General features: G+C 36.0%; 1 protein-coding gene across 2 annotated transcripts in view; it reads right to left on the bottom strand.

Annotated features, from left to right (window-relative positions):
• The window catches only part of ric1 (RIC1 homolog, RAB6A GEF complex partner 1), a 132292-nt gene that overhangs the window by 105685 nt on the left and 9948 nt on the right, over positions 1-16659 (bottom strand). The window lies entirely within an intron of this gene.

Here is a 16659-nt window from a genome sequence, read left to right as displayed (position 1 = left end):
GAACTTTCACAAAGTTTATTTTATGTCCTTTGTCTGTTATGAGGTAACTGTTTCCCCATCCTTATTTGTTATTTTATCTGTAAATCTGGAGTGTACACATCCTCCAAAAACATGAAACAAGTTCTTCAGACCAGCTTAAAAATAGCTACTTGCAACAGAACAACAGTACTACATTCAAAATTATTCAGGACTAAATAAAATTATTCATCTAATTTATGTAACTATCTAGATCATACATAGGATCATTTTGAGAGGATAATCATCACTTTTGTGATTAAGCTTTATGAATGCCCCAAAGCATTACAATGATTCAGTATTAGAGCTTCTGTATTTGAGGATGAATCAGATAATGACAAACAGGCCCATCCATTCTAGTAATGAGATCAACCACTTCTAGGGAGCCTAGAACTTCTAGATTAGTATCCAGAAGAAAAGGTGGATTGACTCCCCAGCTGCTCTGCCATCCTGGGCCAAGCAGTAGACCCATGGGGAGGGATTAAACATATCCACGGCCATGAACATGAGCTGAGGGGAGAGATTCGTTAAGAAACTAAGAAAGGTTACAAATGAGAGGAGGCCATTTGGCTCCCCTAGTTTGTTTGGTAGCTAGTAGCTAATTGATCTGAGGATCTCATTCTGCCATTTCTTGACAGAAGCCAAGCCAAGCTTGTTAGGTTCACCAACATGGCTAGGTACAGTACCCTGTTCCATACTCCTACAACCACTTTTATATAAGAGTTTTATATAAACAATTGTATCGTAATTTATGAAAATGTTTTCTTTATTTTCCCCCATCTTTTGTAAATTATACACAGACTAGAATGTATTCCAGGCACAAATATTCATGCCCTGCAGCTCTTCTCTTTTTAATGTGGAACAAAATATTCAAAACAAACATTTACAATACATAACAGCAGGACACACGGAGACAAACTAAACGGCAAAAAACATAACAGATGTCAGGGGTATTCTGCTGTTCAGCTGTTCTTTATGCTCTCTTCCTAATTACAGTATGTGACAATACCTACACATTGCAAGTTTATAAACAAGGCTTGGTCTCAATTTTCCTTAATTTTAACATCTGACATGCAGCGAAGTAAGAATTCTTTTATGGCTTCTGTTTGCATGTTATGCATACCTATCCAGGAATCTGGTGATTTCACTAAATGCATCAGTCCAACCTGGAACCATAATTCGAATAATAAAGGACACAATGACTTTGCATCCTGCTTTAAACAGTAATCGTATATAAAGTAACAAGCAACTGTATACTAGGGAAAGGAAAGGACTCAATTTGTTGTTCTCTTTCTCTTGTGTATGGATTTTTTTACTGCAACACTAACAAGACTGAAAATTTTCTTTCCCTTTTGCTTTTTCTGAAAATATGGAAAAGTGGATTCAAAGTGAAATAACACTGCACTCTCTTAATTTTGTGAGATAAGTAATAGATTACCAATCTTCGTGCTAATTATCCTGATATCTAATTATTTGCCTGATATTTTATGAACCTGACCTGTGCCTTTTTGATAGCTCTTTGTTGTCCATAGTTGACTCTTTACTCTTTACAAGAACAGCCAATTTTATTTTGTAATCAGCAGGATCACTACAATTGAATTGCAATAGGGAGGTAACTGATCATATCAGGGCCATTTTACAATTGGTATTGCTATGGGTTAGATAAGTGTACACACCCCTGTTTTCTAGGTTTTAATTTGTATCTATTTTTCAAAGAGTTTAAAGTGTTGGTTTTTCACTTGGAGGTTATGTGTTACAATGTGTAGAGATAAAATAAATTCTGATTTAATGTGTCTTGATTTCAGGCTGTTAGGCCACAAACTGTTTTACTTTGGAAAGGATGTGTAGAGGTTCTGCAGGCATTGTATCCCCCCCTGCTAACCCAGATTTGTCCTGTTACAGGAGTTTTGGCAAACAACAAGGAAATGACTCTGCCAGCTGTGCCCCACGTGTTAGGGTTCTGTTATGGAAAACTGAAGGTGTCAAAGCACTTTGCCATGAGCAAAACACATTGCCATAGTTGATTAAATGAGGGACTATGTCTACAGCCTTAGTCATTAATAAACACTGTAAATGTGACAAGTATTTTTCTCCTTTCTAATTGATGAATTGAATTTGTTTCTTATTTTGGCAGTTAGAGAAATTAAACCAGGAGAATATAGCAGACATTTACAGCAGAAGTGTAGCTACTGAATAGTAAAACCCGCTACAGGATTTATTGTCAAATTATGTTATACAGGTGACAGTCAAAAACATAATGTGCAAATGAACTAAATATAAATATACTGATTTCCAAATGTCCACACGGCATTCTTTCCCATGGTCATCCTTTAATGTATGCTTTGACATTAGCACATATTAGCTTTAGATAGAATATATGTCTGCTTTTTACAGTATATTAAACTTGCAGCACCCGCTACATTATCTGCATGGAAAATGTTGTTAAATAGAGACAAGATCTGGAGATTTTAAATAGCCTGACTTGAAGCATTTTAGAGTAGATGAAAATTACCTGCTGAAACTCCTTCAAAGTAAAGTCAGATTAGAAAAGCCATAGTATCTTAAAAGAGCAACACAAATCCAGCTTTGATATAGATCTAAGAGGAAAAATGTATACAGCAGGTGCACAGTACAGCACCCAGCTGAACGATATGCTTCATCTGCTTTATTTTATGTCAACTGTACCTAAGAGTCAGGATGCAGATCCAAACACCCTTTACATTAAGAAAACTGGAGACACTGCACCTCCCTTTCTGAGACCAGCATTGGCCACAGTGCTGTAGGAGTTACAGTACACTGGAAATTCAGGGTTAAGTTAAGAAACAACTGTTTGGTAAAATTCTAGTTTTTCTCCATGTACTGCAATTAGGAATTTGAGGTGCCTACACAGAACCAACAATACCGAAATTACCCAAAATTAAAGTCACAAACCTATGAACAATGAATGCCTGCCACTCACTGTTGCTCTTACTTAATATTACTGAAACCGAGTTTACCTAAGAAACAAGAATGCTGTTAAACTCGGACAACTTTTTTTAACTCATCATGTTTGTGTTACTACTGACTCATTAAGGTTCAGAACAGTGTAAGGTACTGTTATTTATTCTTGTGACTGGTGCCAGCTTGCAGCAAATTGGATGAAGTAATCAGGCACTCATGTTTAACACCAGGACATATACATTTTAAGAAAACACTTAAGCATTTGAGATTGAACATAAAAAACATGCTATCCAAATGTCTACCATTATTGGTTATGTTTTCTGACAGATATGCTCACGATTTTGTATTTTTATTTAAATAAAGTTAAGACCATTTTTCATCAATCAGGAGACATTGTGGTTTACGGCACACTTTGCTTGTATTGCACTGGAATAAGATTTCCCAAGGGAGACAAAATTAATCCTACATAGCTTCCAGAAAATGCTTTGTTTTAATTCTAGGAAAAGTTATATCAGAGGGCAGCACAGTGATGCAGTGGTACAGTAAACAGCCTGTCTTGCTGTGCTAGGACCCTAGGTTCAATTCCTGGAGTGCTGTCTGTGTGGAGTTTCTACTGTGATTTCTCCACTTTCTGGCACCCCTGTGATCCTGTTTTAATAATAATAACATCCCTTTATTATCCCTTTACAATTTCTTGCATTAGGAATTGTCTTTTCGCATACCCCAGCACAGACGCACAGACAGGGAGAGAGCCTGGGGTCAGAGCGCAGGGTCTGCCATTGTACGGCGCCCCTAGAGCAGTTGGGGTTAAGGGCCTTGTTCAGGAGCCCAACGGAGTAGGATTCCTCTGCCAGCTGTGGGATTTGAACCGGCAACCTTCTAGCCACAGGCACAGATTCAGTGCAAGGTGGTAAGATTTATTGACAGCCAATAAGCAGATGGTCACTCAACATGACATTCAATACAAATGTAACCCTAATCCCTCATCTTCCTCTTCCAATGTTGCTGTATATTTTGCTGGGCAATCACCATGGAATGCTTTAAGATTACCACGATTTAAGAAAAGATTGAGGTAATCTTAAAGGAAATCACAAGATGCACTCAGTGATTTTAAAGAAATTAACGGCATTACACCTGAAAGCTATAACCCAATTGTAGAAGATTTTGTTCTTGTTATAGCTCTAGATGCTTGTGGATTTCTATCCGCACACCAGAAATAGTCATTTATAATATTATAAATAATATTTATAATAATATTTGTTTATTAAAAAATTATAATTTACTCATTTAACAAGGTGGGGAATGAAAAAAACAAGGAAAGTAATGACAGCCACGACAATTCCGTGCTTGTGAGACAGAGTTTGTCCAAGCTCATACACTACCCATTCTAAATAACTAGACTCAGAGGACACCAACAATAATCCATCTTGGCCTGTTAACAAGAGTAGTGAGACCATTTTCTAGTCCTATATTTTTATTTATCCTAATAGCTAGAGTGCAAATAAAAACGCTGCCATTTTATTTCTTATAGTTCTGTGACAATGCCAGTACCTATCTATGGTAAGGTTCCGATTCTGAAATAGCAATAAAAAAGGCAAAGTTTTTGACATTTGACACTGGGTCAAGATGTTTGAGCCGGGAGCTTAATGTTCTCCATAAGTGTCCATCTTTATCTTCATCTTTCTTCCAGAAAAGGTCAATAAAGAATTCCATTATTGATTTCTTGGTCAGAATAATTAAAGCTTCTACCACAAAGTCATACATTTGTCTCCTCCGAAACATGAAGGCCAAACATCAAGATATTTTAAAGCACAGCCACTTCTATCTTCTACTTGTTGCATCTGTTGCCCTCTATAGTGCAACTCCAAAACATGACATCAGGCCACCACTGAACTAGAGATGTGAGAGCCTGCCAGAGACTAACCTTGCAGCTTTAAATTAAATCAGTGCAAGTGGTTATCAAGCTAAAACTAATTTAGCCCATAATAAAACAAGCCAGCCATTAGCATTTCCCAGGCCTGACTTGGGCTTCTGCTGAGGGCAATACCCAACAGTAAATCACTTAAATAATCATAATTTTCATTTAATTCCCTAAAAGGGCATTAGTGTAATCCAGTTTTAAATACCACAGGTATGATACAGCATGCAATAAAAGATCCAACAGACAAGGGCAAATGCAAAAACAGTAGCACTCGTATAAAAATGTAATCAAAATGATTATGTTTATCTCAATGAACAACCTAAGTGCAAAGAATATTAGTTTCATGCATGAAGGGGTAATTTACCGATTTAATTGGACTGTACCCTACTCACTGTGCTTTTTGCATTAAATTTTGCTGCTTTCCTTTTCAATTCCACTGAATTGAGGATCATAATAGCAGTAATAAACTAAAGGAGGCCTTATAGCACTAATTGATTCAGTAGACAGTAGACACTTATTGATCCAGGAAGTTCAAACATTTGTTTTAAAGGATTTGAAAGGAAAACTCTACAACCCCATGACTTTTCCTAGAAGCCCACAACCTTTTAGCACTCACTGACATCTGTAGAGCTACATACAGACATACTGTCACCCACTGGGTGCCCCATTAATTGTCCAAGCCTGTTCTACAGGATGACTTACTATGAGCAAGCAGTCTTCAATAAAATGTGAAAAGATCTTATTGATATACAAGTTTAATTTAGTGACATTTCTTTAAATAAATAAATCTTAAAATCCTGGAAAACCGCAGGCAATACATTTTTAAAATATTAAGATACAATTGAATAAATCTAATTAAATAGTAAAGGAAAAAAATAAACTACAGATTCTGACTTCCACTGAACATAAAGTTATTCGAACTTTATTCGAACTTATTTTCAAAATTCTGCAAAGTATTTTAACCCATCATGCAGTTCTGGAATAAAGCAGATGTTTTTATATCCCATTCTATTTTGAAGTATTTTCACTAAAGAAAGCATGCAACAATGAAACTGATAATTTTACGCTACACACTAATTTAACACTGTTTCAGAATTCAAACAATACCATTCTAATAAATATGAAAAAGTACATATTTTTTGCCTCTCTGAAGTCTTGATAATCACTAGAATTGCAGATCATATAAGAAAGTTAGTTGACAGCAATTAGTGCTATAGCAGAAGACAGAGAATGGTCAAAGGGACTTCATTCCACAACAAAGCCCATTTGGTCATGAGGTTCAGGCTGCTATGACTGTCTTTTCTCTTCCAAACTGCTAAATACAAAATACTGTGCGCAAAAATAAATCACTCACAGCAGTGACACTCAAAGCAAATCAATTCAGGGATCCATACAGATTAATTTAAGAAAAGACAACATGCCTTCAATTAACAATAAATGGACTACATATAAGCTGTAGTACAACAGTTCAAGACATATTTGGGTCTTCAAGGGGCACAAATGAAACCGAACCAAGGGGGGAACAATTAGAGCAGCCAATTAAACTATATTTTTTAAATGACAAAGCTACAAAAAGTTCAAAACTTTTTTTTAGTACTGCGATATCCTGTAAAACATGCTGTATTAATATTCTGCATACAGAAAAGCTTAATTTTAAGAGATCGGCATAAAAAAATCACTCCCCAGATAAACACTACTGGTGCTCATCGGCGACTAAGTGACTATGTCATCTCAGTGCTACAGAAAGGTTTTCCTATTCCAGAACCTCTAATTTAGCAGACAGATTACAGTTTATAGTTAATGTCTTATTTGTTCACAGTTAAAGATGATTCATCAGAATTAGTTTGTCATGTCTCGCTGTCAAGCTTAATATCAGGTTTAAATTTGGGCTCAAATGAAATGAGCTGGTCCACTGGTCCTTAGTCTTCCTAGAAAAATTAGACAAAGTAATCAGTAGTCTTGAACCAAAAGGTTAAGAAATGCCAGAGGCTCCTAACAGAAGAATGAAGCATAATGGAGATACTGTATGATGATACTGTAGCAGTCAGCCTGCTAATCGTCATTAAAATAATGAACTCTTTTGATGTTTAAAGACAGTGCATGCCAATCAAGAGTTACATCACACAGAAATGTTGGCAGAATATTTGCTACTTAAAGCTGCAAAAATCAGCTGAGATTTAATACATCAACTGCATGAAAGCAGATTGGTAGAGGATAGCTAACAAGCAGTCACAATGCCCTCTCTGCTAATGACTAAAACAGTAGTTCCATCTGGATAACAACCTATCTGCAGACAGTTCTACCTGTTGATGTAATCAATTTTCCAACCAATCATAGCACTCATCCATCTGCCATTCTAGAAGAAGGGCGACACATCTAACATTCAGTGCCCTGCTGCCTGGCAGTTTCTCCCAGTGAGAGGGACACATACATTTCCTCCTGATTTTTTTACATCCTGATCCCACCATGAAAACACAATATTAATCTACAATAAAGTAGCAACCTATCTCTTCAAAAACGGAAAAGCTGTGTCACATGTAAGAAAAATTCATTCATCATTTCAATTGCCGTTAACTGACAGTTTACGCAGCTCCAATCTTGAAGCCCAAATAACAGTTAGGTATATGATACCTAATATATTGAGGATACATCAAGAGTTATAAATAACTGCACCAAAAGGAACATCTAAAATGTCTGTCCAGCGTTTAAATTGAGATTGAGTTTAAACTATGACAGCTCTTCAAAGATTAACACCACTCACATTTTTAAAATCACTTTTGATACACAGTAGTACACAGTCCAAAATCAGATACGTTTCTGTCATTTCAGTTAAGAAGGGACAAACCATGTAAAATCTCCCAAGACATCAATATTGGTGGTGGTGGAGGGGAGTCCCCATTACCTGTAAAGCGCTTTGAGTGGAGTGTCCAGAAAAGCGCTATATAAGTGTAAGCAATTATTATTAATTATTCATATTCAGCTCACTCCTTCCCAAAACCGAAACAATTCTCCTTCTGTGTAAGACTATTAGCTGCCAGATGCTCCTTTGACTGTTCTAGCACTTTTCTTGCAAAGAAAAAAAAACATGAAAGGCAAAGGAAAATTTCTGAACACTTCAAAGTGTGAGACCTCGCTGAAACAAGATGCTGCCTGTCTGACGTCTCTGTACATGGAGTGCCTTGAAGTCAGCTGAAGGTAGGCAAGCACACACAAGACGAAACCTGTTGCTTTATCCTTTATACAAAATAAGTGTAAAAAAACCCAAAGTAAATATTTTTTGGTAGCTTACTGCAGCTCTTTATTTTTATAATGTTGTTGTATCTCTGTTTAGAGTGTGAGCTGAAGCATTTCTTGTCTTTTATTTACTTTTTTGAACAAATGTAATATCTACTTGCTTCTGTACATAAAAACTTTTATATGACATTTTGCCTACATCTATGGTAGGTAATATACTGTCAATGTTACAGTGGTAATTGGCAATAGTACACAAGCTAAAACAACTACAGGTTAATAATAAACTGAGAAGTAGAACAAAAAAAACATTGTTTTGGCTATAAAGCTTTCTTCACGTGTGAATAAATATAATATTACTGTGTATATAAAGTATGTATCTTTTTACATATGTATAAGCTTATTCAGTTATATTAGTCATATTAATTGACACAATTACAGTATTACTTTTATCAACTATTATTGAGAATAGATTTTGAACAATGGCCTGCATACCTAAACACCACAGCAACCTTTCATGAATCTTTTTATACACAGCGGTTGTCTGCTCCAATGTGAAAGAAACCGAAGGAGCTAACCAACTGCACTACTGAATTAAGTAAACCTGAATCAGCTTTGAACAGTTAAAACAGCAGGAACTCAGGCAACCTGGGGGGGAACTATTCAATCACTATAATTTACAGGTTGTTGGAAACAACTAAACAGAGGTAAAGGCCTTCTTAAGAATCCTAGACATACTGTAACTAATACCACACTGAGTAGAGACATTTAGACCATGAATGCACTTTTTTGAGAAGTATAACCAAGCCCAGACAACGTCACAAAGAGATTTACATGAAAATAAACTAATATTCTTGGTTTTCAAAGCAATTGAGACACCTTTCAATAAATAGCTCTATTGACTTCCCCCCCATAGAGAATTAAGTTACATACAAACACATGAAGGTTGTTTTGATTTTCACAATATATAGGCTTAGGGACTGATCTAATTAATGACATTAAGTTGTTACTCCAGTTTCATCTAAAAATATGAAATTCTAAATAGAACAGTTAAATGCACTATAATATGCAAGATAATCATCTGAAATCCTAGGAAGAAAGTAAAATCTCTCAGGTTTCTCAGGGCTCAGTCTGTCTCGGGTTCAAAATCAGCACAAGCAATACTACTTGGGCTCTTTTAGCCACAGTAACTGTTCCCACAACATGGCTTTAGACCAGCCTCAAGTTGTTGGCTGTTCTGCTTCCTCACATACATATGGCCCTTTCAATGAGAAGTGACAAGATTATTACATTACTAAAGTGCATCCTCCAGTGGATTATTGTTACTCTGAGCCTGTCTGATTCACAGGCAATGGGATTACCTTGTGCAGAACAAAGGCTTCTAGTGACAGCAGATGGCAGATAAAACTGAAGGAACAAAAGGAGGCCAGACTGAATCACAACAGGCCTTCATGTTAGGCTCCAAGTGATAACTCCAGACCCTCTTCTTTGTTTTTTTATTGAGACACTCATAGAGACTACAAATTAATCAGTTTTGCAGACAAGGATTCTTATAAGGAGCATTACATAAATTATAAAAGAAAGTCCACAGCTGGCTGCCCTGTGATTTGAAAAGGCCCAAGGTCCCTGCAGGGGACAAGGACGTGTCAACTACAGCATGTGTTTTTCTGCTTTCAGCCACACTTCCTGAAGTGTGCTCCTAGTGCAGCAGGTGAGAGCTTTATTCACTTTTCCTTTGATGGCAATTAGTTAATTTCAGGTTATTGAACTCTAAATTCCCATTTACTGGGGAGTCCGTAGATAGTACTTGTTACAATTTATGTGCAACTGTTTAGTCTGCAAATAATTGAAAAAAGAAACTTCCTAAAACTGAAAAGAATCAGAAACAAACATCATACTTTAATTATATATTTTTTTCATCTAATTACGATAAGTACACAAAAACAGAAGTCTGTTTTTCCACATGCCATAAACAAAAGCCACCATTTTACACATAATACAAATGTACTAGAAGATTTCTTATTAAGTTGTGTGCTGAACTTCCAAGACATTTTCAAATTCTGAAACCTCCTGCCTGTATTTCAGTCTGGAGCTCAAATGTGCCACTGCGGTCTAAACAGCTTGTACACTTGATGCATTCCACAAACTCACATGTCTGCTGTATACCAGACTTTAATGTACTTTCTGGGTCCATGTACTTACCTTTACAAAACACCAGTCAAAATGTATATGCCTCTTACTTAGGAATCGAGAATACTTCTACATCTGAGAATAAATCCTCAAATCTTCTCACTAGCCTGTCGCTATTAATAGAAGAATAACACACAGTAACCACATTTGCAAAAGTAAAAAATATCAGAGCAGGAAGACAGAGAAAATGCTACTTCATAGGATCTGAAAACAGCTAAAGCTATGAGAGCTAAAGCTATGCATGCTTATGTTATCAAAGTCAATTCATGTGGAATGTGGAACACATTGAAGGTGTAATTCCACTACATAAATTACATACTGTAAATGACCAGAAAAAACTCTTCCTCAAAAACCAACTGAATAGTGCAAAAAGCACAAAAACTTACATTTATGTGTCCTACAGTGCATCATTTGCCGGTACAAAATATGTGGCCTGCAATCAGACCTCTCGAAATAGTGATCTGGGGACTCCTAAGTGACTGAGGTGATAAAGGCGCTTGCCTGAGCACAGGTTGAGCTCTAAGATTGTGAGTCTTCGTCATGTCGACTGAGTACTGGGTAGGGTGGGATTTGTCAGCCACATCTTCCTTTGCTCTCAGCTAGTCAGTGACCCCTGCTGCTGCCTCACAGGGGCCCGTAGGCTTTAACTGGATTTTACTAGGCTCTATAACACCAGCAACAACAAGCTAAAGAATTTACTTTCAAGAAAGAAAATCAGTGATGGAAGTTGGCATATTTATTATGCAACACATAAAAAAAAATATATATGGATAAATACGATCAAGATACCATATGATTTACAGATAGAACATATGTATATGAAGATAATTCAAGATAGAATGTGCAAGTTAAGTCACAGTTTGTAGATACATGTACACTATGAAATGATAAACACATGCTATCCAACAAATTTAGACCTGTGTGACACAGATTCCAGAAGTCAGTAACACATGGAATCATCTGGGCAGACAGGAACTAAGTGTTGTACAAACTTCACTGTTGCCATTCATGACATCTAGCTTAGAGGATGGAAGTGTCAAACCTGGCCACATACAGTAATATTAGTTCAGGAACAGCACTCTAATTTAGCTTAATAAATACTAACACAGAAACACATTTACAACTTAGATAATCACAACATAGTTTCCCTGCTCTCAAAATTAGAATGCCTTGTATATACCACAGCATATACCAAAGTGGCAGAAATTTAACCTCCCACGAGTAAGAGAACACATAATTCAGTTTACTGCAGTTGCCCTGGCATCACTTCTAGCTCAACTCCATTTTGCCTTTCAGGGAATTTCATATATAGGACATTGCAATAACTATTCATACCCTTCCACAGTTTTAACATTTTATGCTTTAAAGCTTATGTAACCTAATCCATACATTCAGAACCAAAATTCCGAAATTTTAAATTAATGTAGGTGTACAAAATGATCTTAATGAGCCACACAATTAGTTGAGTGGTCTGTGCGTGCAATAACAGTGGTTTACATAATTTCAGAATAAATACACCTATATTCCTTCAAGGTCCCTCAGTCAAAGATTCAACAACTCAGTTTTCAGAATCAGTCAGAGGTAAAGTTGTTGAAAGGCACAGATTAGGGGTATAAAGATTTTTTTTAAAGACACTGAATATCCTATTGAGTATGGATTATTAAGGGGTCATACCATCCAGACACTAAATCTAGGGGTGCCACTATGAGGCCAAAAGTAACTTTACAAAGTGTTACGCTGTTCAAATGCTGCGATGGGAGATAATGTCCATGTATCAGCAATATTCTGGTAACTCTACAAACACAGCCCATATGGCAGAGTAGCAGAGCCATTTCAAATCCTGCTTGCAGTTTGCAAAAAGACATTTACATGGCTATAATTAATAAAGATACGTTGGTCAAATTAAATCAAATGGGAATTTTCTGGTCTAAATGCCAAGCTTTATGTTTCACATAGATCCACCAAAGCACATCTCCCAGCCCAAACCATCCCTATAAACATGGTGGTGGCAAGGACTGTGAAGATGCTTCTCCTGAACAGGGATTAGTAATCGTATTAGGATTAAAAGACAAATACTATAGATAATTCTCTCTGCTAAAGTCTGTCTTCAGTCTGCTAAAGACTTAAAAACTGGGGGAAAAAAACACTTTTCCAGAGGATAACAGTCCAAAGCACAAGGCCATACCTACACAAGAGTGGTTTCAGAATAAGAAAGTTAATGTCCTTGAATGGCCCAAAGACCTGACTTGATCCTACTTACAATCTGTGGAAATACTTCAAAACTGCTGTCCATAAGAACTCCTTAAGCAACTTGACAGAGTTTGAGCAAATTTGCTCAAGAAAGAGAGGGCAAATATTGCACCAAGTTGGTGTGCAAAGCTGGGAGAATGGTAGACCACCAATTGGTGTTTCCAATAATTGTGCTATACATACATTTCTGTATAATTTTTGCAGACATTTACCATATGTTAACTTTACAAGTCTTCAGTTTAGGATTTGGGTTATTCAAGTTTTTTAAAAATGTGTATGCATCACTTTGTAACTTCACAAAATGGGACACCATAAGAAAAGTCTCCATATGTTTGCTAAGCACTGTATATTAAAATTCAGTACTATTTGCTACATGTGACCATTTCAATTTCTCTTTTGCCATACAGTATAGCAAATCGGCTGTAGAATCACCATTTGTCTTTGTCTTGCTTTAACAAGAGGGCAACTCCCCTAAAGTAATGCATTATAACTATAGTATTATACACATGGCCATAAGTAGCGCAGATCTTATCATAACCAATTTAAAATTAATGTGCAAAATAATGTTTTAATAACTTAACATTACAACTATTATTGTCAGTAGGATGGGGCTGTGAATGTGAAAAAAAGTTATTTCTAAGTCCACGTGGACATTGAGGTCCATGAAATGAGAGTCTGAGAAAAAGAATCTTTCTATAAATGACCTACAGTAAATACATTTTTCTACTATGTGTTCATAAATCATTATACCCATACTCTAGGTACTGAGTATTTCAGCATTGTTTCACAATGTAGGGTTGGGAATGGTATTTCCTGTTTGAACAGCACAGTGTATCTTGCTGTTGCTCTGTGAAATTCGTAAACCTGTACACAACAGAAAACTGTTCCAAGAGCTTACAGATCAAGTACAGTCATGTTTAATAAATAAAAAGAACCAAATTTCCCCTGGGCGGATGGCACCCTGGTACAGAAACTCCTTGTATAAACACAAAAGTTTGCTCAAATTAATCTCACGTGAATATGTCTCACTTTCTTTTAGTCACAAGACTAAACTTTAAAATATTTCAAAGGTAAAACATTTTTATCAAAATCTGTTTCAATATACATTCGTACATTTTAATCTATGTTAGAAGACAAAAAACAGTGATGAAATTAATCATACCATACACATTACACAACAAATATTTTATAATCACTATTATATTTCAAATTCTTTATTTCATTAATGTTTTTTAGCACCTATTTTCCATATTAGCTGCAGATCCTGAAAAAGAAAATCATTACTGGCACCAAATATTCCAAAGCTCAAACTGTATTAAAATCACTGGACACTCACAATATAGGATATTAATTATTATTACAGCCAAACAATGTATTTGGTGCAATAAGAATCAGAAGATTCTCAGAGTCTCATAAAGAGACTCACAAGAGCAAGATCGCTCTTTCAAGTTCTCATTTCTCCCAGATTTAGATGGGAAAACAATTGGTATCTTTTAGTGAAATGTCATGATAATACAGCTGTATTATTTAAGTTAATGTAAACTAAATGATATATATCTCAGCATCTGGTGAATCTTCTATCACTGAAGTCCTCATGCTGGCACCCTCATCCTAGCTTAGCCATCAATAAAAAGAGCAGTGCTGATCACTGCCATGTTGACTTGGGCCTGTGTGAGCAACTGGCTTAGGCCAGTGAGTACTTGGGCCAGTGAGTACTGGCTTGGGGATAAATAAGGGTTAATGTGTCAACCTGTAATACACTACCTGAAAGAGAGAAGAACAATGCTTTTTTCTTATGTTAATAACAGATCCAGGGATAACTCAGAAAAGGGGGTTTGCAGGGGGTTTTTAACTGTGTGCAAAACCTGCTTTTATTTAGGAGCTCAAAGGTTAAGGTAAATTGAAATAAAGGGAGGTGTTATCATTTACTGTGGACTTGCTAATGTGGCTGTAAAGCACTAAAAGAAAATTACCTTTTCATTTAGTAACAAAGAAATAATAAAAACAACACACTAAATGCTAAGCCAGTGGTTCTCAAACTGTGGTACGCCAGATGACCCTGGAAATTTGTTGTGTGCACTGAAAAAATGGGAATTAAAAACTGAATAATTACAAATTATGTAAATATTTCATCGGTAAATTACTTAATCGGTTTCAGAAATCTTGAGACAGTTCATATATTCTATTTTAATCAAATTAGTTTGTGTCAAATACGCAGCCTACGTACTTAGCGTATCCAGCGCGCGCGCTAATACTTGAGTGTTCATACTCCTCTCGAGCTTTCAGACAGCTTAGCACCACATTCGCCGACTGAACAAGTGATCGAAAATGAATACCTTGCAAAAATCAAGTATTATGTCATGGCTGAAAGGAATAGACGCCAAGAGTATTGACGCCACGTCCAATAGATCATGCACTCCCATTGAGAACGAGGAGGATTATACATCGGCCACTAGGGTTACCATATTTGAACATCAAAAAAAGAGAACACCCTGAGAAACTTTCCTATTGCCTTATCTGCGAAGGGGGTCCGGATGAAGAGGCTTTTCAAAATATCCCCCGTTTTAGCTTCATTGGTAAAGTAACATTGATGATGTTTAACTGTGTGAAATGCATAAATCTCCTCGGCTGCAATAAAAGTAATCTCCGTTTTGCTGTCAGATTTGACCAAATAATCTGTTAATTTGGTTGACGAACTCTGTCCTCGAATTGCCTTTTTGTGTCTGAAACAAAATAGGGATACTTTCGAGGGAATGCTTCCGCACTGCACAGACTGGGTAAAGACACTATACTGACGCCCGATTTCACTCTCTCATACACGTACAAGACGAAAACTCAACGACGACGTACAAGTAATTCACAAAGCGAACTAGAGAAGTTAAGAAATTCTCTCTCTTTCTATCTTTAAAATTTGTGTAAAAGAACAAGGTACAGCATAATTACCCCAGTATTTCTAAAGTGAACAGCATTAAATCTACTTCTTACAAGTTATTAATCATTTTCACACGCAAGAAACAATCCAAATATTCAGAATTTCCATTAAAAAATAGTATTAACTGAAAATAAGATAAAAAGTAAAAGCAACTAGAATCCATTTTAAATAGAAAATAGGCACCTGTATATTTAACAAGTGTTTTCCTTGTACACAAGAAAAGCACAAGCATTTGTTCAAACAGAAAAAATCCTCAGGATATCGGAGAGATTAATCACCTGAATTTGAATGATATCACTCAACAAAGAAACTTCCTGATTGCACTGTTATATAAACTAGCAGAGACTTATCCCTCCTTGTAAATGGTATTAATGACACACAAAAGTTAGGAAACTTCACCTTTTGAAAGCAATTCACTGCCACCATACAATTTGCATATGAAACAGTGCATGGCATAGTATTTCTGACATGGACCTCAACATAAAAAAAGACATGGAACTAAAGTTGCAACAGACATCCTTCCTAATGTCAATATTCTATATCAAGCTATCATACTTTTGTGTATTCTGATTTATTGCAGAGAAGAAACAAAGTTTTCTAATTCAAGTCAAGCACCTGCCGAGAAAATGAAACTAACAAAATTACTATTTTTGTCATATTTTAAACCTGGATATTCTTCTACATTGTCAAAAAAGTCTGTTTGATCACTCTACATTTTTATGCATTCCTTAAAATCCTGAGTCTCAAATCTGATCATTCCAGATGGTTTGTTAATTGTTAAAGGGTGTTGATCTTATGATTAGTAACAATGTTTGACTGCTGATGGAAGATTTGTGAAAGAGGCAGCAGCCAAGTGTGTTAAGCAGTTGTCCTTTCCTTGTCCTAATCACTAATATCACTGAAATTGATGCAGTCTGAGACTAGTTTCTTTTTTTCTGAAAGTTATACTGTATCTTTTCTGCAGCCAATTAAGTGTTTTTCCATTCTCTGAATTCCAAAGAACAAAAAATACATGAAATCTTTTAGCCATTAAAATCCTTTTGTTTTACTTAAAACATACAGTATATTATAGATGGATATTAATAACCTGTGTGAACAAACTTTGCTTTACCAACTTAGAAACATATATACTTAATAACATCCCACATTAAAATATTAGTTATAACACTTTGAAAGCTGC

This window comes from Lepisosteus oculatus, chromosome 3 (assembly GCF_040954835.1).
Source record: "Lepisosteus oculatus isolate fLepOcu1 chromosome 3, fLepOcu1.hap2, whole genome shotgun sequence".
Lineage (NCBI taxonomy): Eukaryota > Metazoa > Chordata > Actinopteri > Semionotiformes > Lepisosteidae > Lepisosteus > Lepisosteus oculatus.
This window is presented reverse-complemented; position numbering and strand designations above follow the sequence as displayed.